This window comes from Pipistrellus kuhlii, unplaced genomic scaffold (genome assembly GCF_014108245.1).
Source record: "Pipistrellus kuhlii isolate mPipKuh1 unplaced genomic scaffold, mPipKuh1.p scaffold_m20_p_6, whole genome shotgun sequence".
NCBI lineage: Eukaryota > Metazoa > Chordata > Mammalia > Chiroptera > Vespertilionidae > Pipistrellus > Pipistrellus kuhlii.
In genome coordinates this window covers 9,661,197-9,673,359 of record NW_023425562.1, presented here as the reverse complement: position 1 = coordinate 9,673,359, position 12,163 = coordinate 9,661,197, and positions in this window count along the sequence as shown.

The window sequence follows — 12,163 nt, the reverse complement described above, 5'->3', positions numbered from 1 at the left end:
CTAGGAGAGGGTGAAAGGAGTTCACAATCAATAAGTAGAAGGATGAAGGAATGAGTACCACAGAAGGGAGTTTGGTGGTAGGTATTCCCTATGTTTCTCATCATATCCATGAGTATCTTTCATGGTGCATTTCCTATAACTTCATTTTTAGAATCCTTAGTATATAGAGTCTCCAACTTGAAAGACATTGAGTGGTCATAAAGCCATCTCCCGATTTCCAAAGAGGATCAAATTTAAAAGCAGAGTCAATATTTAATTTTTATAATTCAACTAGAGGCCAGGTGCACAAAATTCATGCATGGGTAAGATCCCTAGGCCTGGCCAGGCAATCAGGGCCCCTCTGGCCTTCAGCTTGCTGGTTGGGGCCTTCCTTCATTTTGCATCACCCCCTGGTGGTCAGTGCACATCATAGCAAACAATCAGACTACTGTTCTCCCACTCAAACTCCTGAGGGGACACTTTGCATATTAGCCTTTTATATATATACTAGTAGATATACATAAAATTTTATAAAGAAGTAGACATAGTTATAATCATTGTTAAAACTTTTTTTTTTTAATATATTTTATTGATTTTTTACAGAGAGGAAGAGAGAGAGACAGAGAGCTAGAAACATTGATGAGAGAGAAACATCGACCAGCCGCCTCCTGCACACCCCCCACCGGGGATATGCCCGCAACCAATGTACACGCCCCCGACCAGAATCGAACCCGGGACCCCTCAGTCCGCAGACCGACGCTCCACCACTGAGCCAAACCGGCCTCGGCCATTGTTAAAACTTTTTGATCACAAAAGATACCCCTTCATATTTTATGTCCTTGCATATATTAGATATCATCAGCAACTACTCAAAACTTCTATCTAGCTGAAAAACACAAAGAATATCCAAATGCATTATTTGAACAACAAAAAATTAAAAATTCCAGCCTAAAAAAAAGGAACAAAAATGTGTTAGTTCTGTGGAATTTCATCATGATCTAAGATATGCTTTCTGTTAGAATCTTTGAAATATTGGGGGGTAGCTTATGGATAGAATCTTTTCCTGTCCACTATTATGGGAAGGTCCTAAAAGGTCCAAAGGCTCTGGGTTAGTAAGAGACTATATAGTACACTAAATAATATGAATTAATTTTTAATGTTAAATCATATATATCTTTATTTCATTTAATAAAAATTCCTTTACATGACTGAAACTCATGACAATGAAAAATTAGATTTACTACTCTAATTTTATAAATAAGCAAAGAAATGATCTAATCTTTACTTCATTTAAAGGCAAGACAATGTTTGTATCTTGACATAGTTATGAGTTGTATGCTCCTTCAAGCCAGTTTTTTGAAAGTTTAATTTAGTTTCCATTATTATTTTATTTTTATTTTTAGATCTCAAAATGAATGTTATGCCTACTAAAAGTAACAGACAGGAAACATAAGTCCTGTATTTATTCTAAGTCCCTAAATCCACATGGAACTGAAGGAAAGTCATCTATAGAAGTCTGGCTTTGTCAAAAACATTGGAAGAAAATGGAAATCAGAGGTGTCAATGGCAGAATGGTTGCTCCACAAGCATTTCATAGTATAGGCTTTTGAAGACAGTGATATTATGGCTGTAATCTCAAAATGTACTTTAAAAAATACCACTCTTGTTTATCTTTCAAAATCTGTGTTTCTTCCCTATGCTATGGCTCTTCCTTGTTCCGACACACTGGCTTCATCTTTCAAATGAATTTTGTGTTTTCAGATCTGTTCCTTTGTTCAAAAGGCTTTGTCCAGGCACCCTCTTTTTTCTTTCCTGATCTCTCTGCAACCTCCTGGACTTTGAAGCTTAGCTCAGTGTTTCTGCGCTCTGCAATACCTTCCACAACCATGTCCACCAGGATTCTCCAATACTGTACATGGGAATTTCCTGAGGAATATGCAATGAATGTTACCTAAGACCAACACAGACTAAATATATTGGCCTAGAATATCAATTTCAATATGCCTTAAATAAGCTGCAAGTGGACATATTATCTGACAGTGGGAAACCTGTTGCTCCATACCAAATGTTTACACCCACATAGAAGTTGAAATAATTGGAATAACATATGCATATATTCCAATATACTCATAAGTATGTCTATGTACATAAATATATATACAACTGTATCTTTACATTTCCATTATATATATTTTAGAGGCCAGGTGCACAAAATTCGTGCATGGGAATGTGTGTCCCTAAGCCCAGCCTGTACCCTCTCCAATCTGGGATCTGGTAGGATCTTGCCTAAACAGGCAGTTGGACATCCCTCTCACAATCCAGGACTGAAGGCTGCCAATTGCTTCCCTTCCTGCCTTCCTGAGTGCCCTAACCTGTTCTTCCTGTCAGCCTGATCACCCTCTAACCACTCCCATGCCAGCCTGATTGATGCCTAACTGCTCCTCTGCCAGCCTGTTTACCCCTAACTGCTCTCCCCTAAAAGCCTAATCACCCTAACTCCCCTTCCTTGGAGGCCCAGTTGCCCCCAACTTCCCTCCTTTGCAGTCCTGGTCCCTCCCAACTTCCCTCCCCTGCTGGTCATCTTGTGGCAGCCATCTTGTGTCCAGATTGTGGCAGGATCTTTGACCACATAGGGGCAACCATCTTGTGTGTTGGAGTGATAGTCAATTTTTATATTACTCTTTTATAAGATAAGATAGAGACCTGGTACATGGGTGGGGGGCAGCTGGTTTGCCCTGAGGGTGTCTCAGATCAGGATGGGGTTTCCCTTAGGGTGTAGGGCAGCCTGGATGAGGGGCCTGTGGAAGTATGCAGGCCAGCCACGCTGCCCAGTGACTCCAGCGGAGGCTCTGGTATCTGGGGTTTATTTATCTTCTATAATTGAAACTTTGTAACCTTGAGTGGAGGCCTGGGCCTGCCAGGGTGTGTGGAAAGCTTGGCTTCCTCCATTGCTGGGGAAACCCAAGCCTCCTGCTTGCTCCATGGATACAGCCATCTTGTTTGGGGTTAACTTTCATACTTGCTCCTGATTGGCTGGTGGGTGTGGCTTGTGGGTATAGTGGAGTGATGGTAACTTTTCATACTACTCTTTTATCAATAGGATACTACACACACACACACACACACACACAAACATGAGTCCTGGTGCATGAAATTCATGTTCTCCCATCCTGGCCTGATGTCCCTAACTGTCTAACTGCGCTCCCCTGCCTGTCTTATCTTCCTAACAGTTCTCCCCTCATGGCCTGATTCCCCTAACTGCCTATCTGCACTCCCCTCCTGGCCTGATCCCCCTAAATGCTTATCTGTTCTCCCTTCCTCTCTGTATCCTTTAGACCTCTGGCACAGGTGTGCTGAGAGCTCTCCACTAAGGCCCTACCCCTGTCCCGATTGGTCATTATATGATGGTGTCCAGGCCAATATGCATATTCCTCTATTATTAGTGTGTTATATATTTATGATTTTTCTTTGAAAATCAACCCAAATTTAAGCAGATTTCAGTAAGGATGCCGTACATAACCTAGGTCAGAAAAGATTTCATCTTGACAAAAGGGCATAGAAAAAAACAAATATCACCCTCTTACTGCCTTTCCTTTTCTCTTTTATTTTTCCCCTATACCTCTTTTCTTCTCCAACAGCCACTGATGCACCAAGAAGTCCCTCTATTTATATCTAAGGATACCAAATAATAAAGTTTTAAATCCCATAATCTATAACATGCTTTCCAATTTTGAAAGACTATGATTTACTTACAGGTCTATATTGTGATTACCATACAATAAAAGCTGGCCAACCAAATAAAGGACAAACAATTTAATAACCTTCTTCTGATCAAAGCCTTAGCATTTATTATACTGTGTCCACTTTCTAATCTCACCCAGGAGTCTCTAAACCCTTGAGGGCAAGTATAAGATTTTATTATACACATTTCTCCTAAATGCTAGCACATATTTTAAGTAGGCACTAAGTAACTCTAATTCAAATGTTGATTACAACTATCTAAAGAAATAAATGAAAACATTCACAATTGTGATTAACTGATTAATTGTGTAATTATTTGCTTAATGTTTGTTTCTCAATCTAGACCAGTGGTTCTTAACCTTGGCTGTATATTGGAAACACTGAAGAGAGTTAAAACAAAAACAAAAACAAACAAAAAAAACAAAAAAAACAACAACAGCTATTAACTGATACTTTATTTGTCCTCAGGTCCTGTCCTCTCAATTCCCACTTTAAAAAAATCCTCAGGAAATTGCTATGCACATCAAAGATGAAGACAGATAATGAGAAATATATACAATGGAATATCTATACTAATAAAGGGGTAATATGCTAATTAGACAAGGTCTACAGGACGTCTTCTGAATGTCTGATGTCCTTCCAGATAAAGCCAGGCCAGGCCTGGGGGAAGGTGACCTGGAGTTGAGGAAACTGACCCAGAGGCAAGGAAGCTGCCTGCAGTTGTGGTTCTGGGTGCCTGGGGCCTAGGCTGGAGGCAAGGAAGCTGCCCGTGGTCTCAGGTGCCTGCCCGGGTGAAGCTAGCCCAGGATCTGGGTCCCAGGTGCCTGTGGCTGGCCAGAGGGAGGGAAGCCTGGGTCCCTGTTGCCTGTGGCAGGCTGGAGGAGGGAAGTCTGGGTCCTGGGTACAGGGGTCAAGGCAGAGGCAGTTAGGGGCAATCAGGCTGGCAGGCAAGCAGTTAGGAGCATCAGGCAGGCTGGTAGAGTGGCTAGGGGCAATCAGGCAGGCAGGCAGAGGCAGTTAGGGACAATTAGGCAGCCAGGTAGGCCAGCAGTTAGGAGCCAGTGGTCCTGGTTTGGGAGAGTAAAGTCTGACTGCCTGTAGGATTGGGCCTATACCGGCAGTCAAAAATCCCCAGAGGGATCCTGGATTGCAAGATGGTGCAGGCTAGGTTGAGGGACAATCCCCTCCATGGATGAATTTCGTGTACCAGGCCTGTAGTATACATATAATGCAATATAAATACACTCACATACACAGAGAGACACACACACCATTTGTTTACCCGCTTATGCATTCAAGGATAGTTGAGCTGTTTTCACCTTTTGGTTGTCTTGAATAATTTCTACTTTGAATAGGCACATATATGAACTTGTTTGAATATATATTTTTAATTATTTTATGTATACACATAGGAGTAGAATTATGGGGTTATATGATAATTCTGTACCCTTAACATTTTGTACCCGAACAGTTTTCCACAGCAGCTGAACTATTTTACATCTTCATCAGCAATGTACAACAATTTTAATTTATCCACAAACTTTCCAATAGTTTTGTCATTGTTATTATAGGCATCTTAGTAGGCAGAAAGTGGTACCTCATAGTAATTTTGTTTTACATTACCAAAAATGACTTAGGATGTTCACTTTTTTTTTTTTTTTTTTTTCATGTACTTACTGGCCTTTTGTATATATTTTTGCCCTTCAAGTTTTTTGTCCATTTCTATTTGGATTGCTTATCATTTTATTGTTGAATTGTTGAGTCAGATGGCCACAGCTTTATGCAATTATTTCTGGACTCTCAATTCTATACCATTGGCCTGGTCTATATATTTATCATCCTAACACCAGTATAATACTGTTTTGATTTCTTTCTTTTTTTGGCGAATTTTGAAATCAGGGAGTGTGATTTTCTTCTTATTTTTCAATTTTATTTTAGTTATTCAGAGAAACTGATTTATATAAATTTGTGAATTGAGTTTTCTGATTCTGAAAAAAAATGGCCATTATAATTTTGATAGGAATCACTTTGAATCTGTTGATTATGTTGAGTTCTTAATATTATATCTTCTAATCCATGAACACAGGATATATTCCCATTGATTTATGTCTTTTTAAAATTACAGCAATTTTTATTGTAGTTTTATAGCTTTCATTGTACCTGATTTTATATTTATATTTATTCTTAGGTATTTTATTCTTTTGAAGGCTATTATAAATGAATTACTAATTAAATTCCTTTATGCATTGTTCACTATAGATGTATAGAAACATAATTGGTTTTAGTGTGTTAATCTCATACCGTAAACATTTGCTGAATTTGTTTATTAGCTGTAGTAGCTTTCTATGGATGTGTTCTTGGGTTTTTCTATATATGCAATCATGGTATCTTATAGAGATAGTTTTATTTCTTTCTATCTAATTTGGTTGGCCAATTTCTCTGGCTAGTACTTTCAGTACAATGTTGAATACCAGAGGTAAAATGGGCATCGATGTCTTGCTCCTGATCTTAGTGGGAAACTTTTCCCTCTTTCATTTTAAGATGCTAGCTGAGGGGTTTTCATAAGTGAATTTTATCCCGTTTAGAAAGTGCCCTTGCTTTTTATATTTTCAAAGGCTTTTAAAAATCGAAAGAAAAATAATGTTTTGTGACACATACACCTTATGAAATTAAAATTCAGTTTTCATAACTACCTTTTCTGTTGGAATCCAGCCACACTCATTTCCCCCTTATGTCTGAGCCTGCTTTTATGCTGCAAGGGCAGAGTTGAAGAGCTATGACAGAGACCATATGGCCCACGAAGCCAGAAACATTTGTTATTTGGCCCTTTACAGAAAAGGTTTTCCAACTTCGGCTCTCTCCCTTCTAGAGCATATGATTTAGGAAGAAAGATGCCTTTTTTCCCCTCTCTTTAGTTTACCACCGAATGCTCAGCAAATGGAACATACTAAATAAGAATTTGTAAATAAATAAGAACGTATTAAGTAATTATAAAATCAGCTAATCCAAGAAATCTTTAATCCTCTGTTACCTACAATTCAAAATGCTATCTAAGAAAATACAACAATCAAGTAAAAACATCTCTGTATACTGAGTCAGTATAAAAGTGTAAAGTTTGAAGAAGACTAGCTTACGTACATTAAATGAGATCACATGTGTTCACATGTGTCAACATAGGAAGAAACATATTCACACATAAAGTGGTTCACACACAAGAGGGGTTTCATTTAATTAGTTTCTTTTCCTGCTTGGAGTTGGAAGAATCAAGCACAAATTCTGAAATGTATACTACATATCAAGCGGCCTTATCATTTTTTAAAATATTAGTTTCACATCGTGAAGTTTAATACCTTTCATTCCAAAACACAGCATAGAAAAGGAGATTAAAATCTAACTTTTTTTTTTTCCATTTAGTGAGAAATGTTAATAAAGACCTCTAAAACCATAACCATAATCCATGTTCAAAGAGTGACCTTGGCAAAGAGTTTCCTAGGGGTGCAGAGAAAACTTTGAGGAGAGTGAACACCCAATGCAACCAGTGCAACCAGTGTTTGGGCCTCAATTTACATGGAGCTTGAGTTTCAAGAAGCTTTCCCATGCTCAGGGCGGGACTCACATGTCCCCCTGTGGATCTGGGGCTTTGAAATAAGGAATGTTCCAAATCCATGCTGATCTTTACTTCCCTACAGTTCTGAGGCAGGTCGGACAGCACAGGAAAGGATCCTGCTGGCTCTGAAACTGTCCAGGCCAAATGCTGAGGGAGGAAAAGGACCCTGAGCTCCCAGGAGCAGATCATCATAAGGGCATGGTTTTCTCTAACACTCCTTAGGAAGCCTTGGACAGATACATGCTTGTGATAGGGAACCAAACAATCTGACTGAAGTCTGGACAGGGTCTCTTAGATTTCAGAGAAGGGGGAGAAAGAGAAAGAGAGAGAGAGAGAGAGAGAGAGAGAGAGAGAGAGAGAGAGAGAGAGAGAGAGAGAGAGAGAGAGAGAGAGAGAGAAACATCAATGATGAGAGAAAATCATTGATTTGCTGCCTCCTGCATGCCCCCAACTGGGGATTGAGCCTGCCGCAGCATGTGCCTCTGACCAGAATCGAACCCAGGACCCTTCAGTCCACAGGCTGATGCTCTATCCACCGAGCCAAACCAGCTGTTTATCTCTGTGTTGCTGAATTTCACTGGAGGCATCTTCCTCCTGTGGGTATTTCCCAAGCCTCGAGCCTTGGAACAGGAGTGCTTTGGCTCATATGCTGCTCCCTGCCCAACATGGGGGAGAAGAGAGGTAGATGGGTGGTTCAGTTTGGACTTTTTCTCCTCACCCTCATCACTACTGGATATGGTTCATTTCCCATAATCTCCTTCATGAGACAATATACTTCTAGGGTCTTTACAAGATTCTCCCCTTCCAGCCCCATAAGGCACTCAGGACGTTACTGTATCTGAGCAGCCTAAGTGCAGCTAGTGAGGGTCTTAACCCCACAGCCACTTGGATCACACCTTACTGTGGCTCCCCGGTGCCTGCCCGCAGTTTAAACTCTTTGTGCCCCAATGCCCACTTTGTGGCTGTGTTTCTGCCCCTTCCCTTTGGCCTTATCATTTTTGATTGTTGATTTCTTCATGTGTAAAATGGCATTGAATGGGACTTTTGTGATAGTTACTTCAATGTTAAATGTACAACAGCTAATACTGGACAAAGGAGCTGCTGGTGGTTCAAAAGACTATTACAGTGAAGAATGCAGAGGCAGCCCAGATTTTGGAACAGAAGTCTAGGCTTATCCATAAAATAACATGAACATATGAGATAATCTAGGATGGTTATAAGATAAATTCACAAACAAGCACAAAAACTACCACCACAATGTCTCTTGGGGTTAGTCTTGAATACTTCTGTATATCTGCCTCATAGGACCCCCAAGAATTGAAATTTCCCACTTCCACTGAGGTCAAACTGCATGGTGAACCCCTGCACCAGGACCACACATGTAAGAATTATTGCCCAGACAGTATATAAAATTATTCGGTCTGTGTGTGTGTGTGTGTGTGTGTGTGTGTGTGTGTGTGTGTGAGAGAGAGAGAGAGAGAGAGAGAGGAGATGGAGAAAGGGAGAGAGAGGAAGAAAAAGGGAATATATGCTACTTGGCTCTTGAATAAAATGGAGTGGAACATTGCTCTTGGCACTACATGTCCAATGCAAAAATAATAGACATTTGGTCTCCATTTGGATTATACTTCCATGTAGAAATTGTGCTCAATCGGAATCAAGTTGCAAATGTTTCTCTGGTCCCACTTAAAAGGTTATACATAATGAGATTTCTGTCATGGTGGGGAAGTTAAGAATTCTGGGTGACTTGCCAAATCTTTTGATCACAAAGAGTGCTTTTAATACACATTGCAAAGCATTTGTCTTTGCAAGGTGTAAAATGCCAGAGCTCAGCTTCCTTTTTCAGGGTCTGTTACTCTCCATAGCATAATATATCTTAAATTCCCCAGCAGTGTTAACTCTTGGCACCCAGTAGCATGGGAAACTTTGCATTGATGTGTATGACTGTGTGTATTCCCCAAGAGTGAGTACTGCCACCTCTGCAGGTGTTCTTATTCTTGGGATTCTAGATTCTGACAAACACTGAGACAATCTATCTTTTCAAATAATTAATACATATTTATTAGGCACTATATATGTAGTCAAGCCTTTTCTAAGGATTATGGTACATGTTTGGTACTGTCAAGGGAGATTATGAAGTCTAAGATATTCATAGAATTTCTCTGGAAGGGTACAAAAGAAATTAGTAATAGTAGAAACCTCTGATGAGGTAAAGGGGAGGAAGGAAAGAATTACATTTCACTATTTACTTTTTGATATGTTTTGAACTTGTACAATGTGCTTTGTTTGCCTATTTAGAAAGAAAACTACACCGCGCAACTTAAAAGATGTTTTGAGGGTAAAGTTTTCTAGGAAGAAGTCAACTAGAGAGGTATTTCAGATGGTGTTGTGAGTGATACAGATTCTAGGCATCATTCAGGGAAGGAAGAATGAGGAGTAGAATTATTGGAGTTATGCATTCAGTCCTCTTGTAATGCTGTGGAAAACAAATCAGGTCAGGAATACCTGGTCTCCCACAGTCAAATGTTCCCCAGTCATTTTGAAGAGTCCATAGAAGTGACTAAAATACATTCATAAGCTTCCTTTTCCAATTTCTGCTCCTGCTGCTTATGCATTGGAGGTGGAGCCTCAGCAAGGCTGCCTCTGTCTATCTTGTTCCTGCCTGGGGAACATCTTTGTCCCCAACACTGAAAGATGTGTAAGTTAAGTTAACATGGTGGCAATTGACTCACTGCCTACTCTGTAGACATCACACCACAGAACAGGGGCAGCACATCCTTGCAGACCCAGTTCTACATTACAGTGTGTCACCTAAATCGCCCCTGGTCTTACAAGGCCCAACATGAAAACAATTATTTATAACTTCTGCTTACAATTAATTATAACTGGTCTGTACTCTACACAAAGCTGGTCATAAAATGTCCTAGCACTGTTCACACCTTCCTGACCAACACCGCAGTGGCCCACATAGAACTAAGCGCCACGTATATGGTAAAGAGCTGACTGGATAGACAACTCTGCTGTATGCTCATAACATAATTATATCCCCATGTAGACTAAACAGGTATGCTATTTATAGAAGACATGCATATTTTCATTCTCATAGGAAGTATACTATCACTCATGTCAGTTGCTTGTAGATTCCAATGGTTACATTTGGGTTGGAACGTTTTATAGTAGTTACAGTCCTGGAGGATCAGATCCTGGAGCCAGGGAACAGCCCATGAAGTTTATCAAATGAACTTAATTCTGTTCAACTTATAAGGTTATAAAATTAATCTCTTCCTTAAGGATATTGAATAACAGGTTTTAGTACACACACTTCAATTCTTAGCACATCTTTTGCTTTGAAACCTTTGATAGAATAGAACCTTTGAACTTGGCATACTTGGTCAATGGAGGAAACATTTATTTTTTAGCTTTGCAGAAATTCCTAGTCCTAAGCAGTTTTGTAAATGGTACAGTAAATGTTGTTTGCTGAAATCTGTGCAAGTACTGAGTCAGGAAGTGTTGGGTATGAATGGGCAAAAGTCTCCATGAACAATGAAAGCAGAAGATTTATAGAGAGAATGAAAATTTACATCCTTAGTGGGTGTTTTGTTGATGGCTTGTAGTAGTCTCCTAGGAGGTTTACCCTGTATCTACAGAACAAATAGTCTCAGCTGGCACTCATCTTGATATCATTATGAATTATTTTAACAGGGAGAAACTTGGGAAAACATCTCTCATGTATTGGATACCACCCTGTAAATGCAGCATCTGGAATAAAGGTTCTCCCCATCATCTGTTTACTGTTTGCTGGAGACATGCCAGGCTGTCAAAGCCAGCATGAATGTGTAGATTGGTTTGCCTTCCAACAAGTTGGTACCCAAATTAGTATTAGCAAGAGATAAGGATAAGAAGGATAAGAAGCAGAAAGTTATTAAAATGTTTGAGGTAACACTATATGTGAAATCATTAAAGGCAAACATACTTTAATAAGTGACATTAAGTAATTGTAATGGGCTTAGTACTGGTTTTCATTATGACTCAGTTATCTGATTAGCAGGTGAAATAAAATCATTTAATGTGTCTGTATCTCCTAGTTTATGAAAGAAAGAAGTTGAACTAAATGGTACAGGTTCCTTCCAGCTTTAAAATTCTATGAGTTAACAAATGCAAACAAGACAGATAAAACACTAAAAGGACAAAGATTAGAAATCATGATTTATTTTTTTAAAATAGTAAATCAGGAATGTATGAATTGCAGTTTGTACTAAGGAATACAGGTGGACAATTGGGGTGCCTAGAGAAGGGCTGGGCAATGATTAAGTGACAGGGTAAAAGTGACAGAACCGAGAGATCAACCAAAGGACTTGTATGCATGCATAAAAGCCTAACCAATGGACACAGACACCAGGAAGGTGAGGGTATGAGTGAGGGGGACGGGGGGACAAGGACACATTTAATACCTTAATAAAGAAAAAATAGCTTGTTTAAAGAATTATAGAAAAATAATAAATTTGTTTTCCTCCGTATACACAAAGTTATGCACATGTCATCATGTGAGGTGGTAACTCTGCTGGCTCACCTAGCTTGTGCCTGAGCTCTAATTCCTCTTCTATTCCTTTCATAACAGGACAGATCAGTGAACTGACTACTGAATGCGGGGAGGGGGTGTTGAGGGGGGCAAAGAGAATGTACTCCTTATCCAAAACATTTTCTCTAAATTCTACCCTTATATGAATTCACTGAAGACTCACACAATGCATTATACTAACATATCAGCATAATTTACAGAAATATATTTATCATATCAACTAGACTGGGATGCAGAAAGGCTAGGACTCAGGAAGC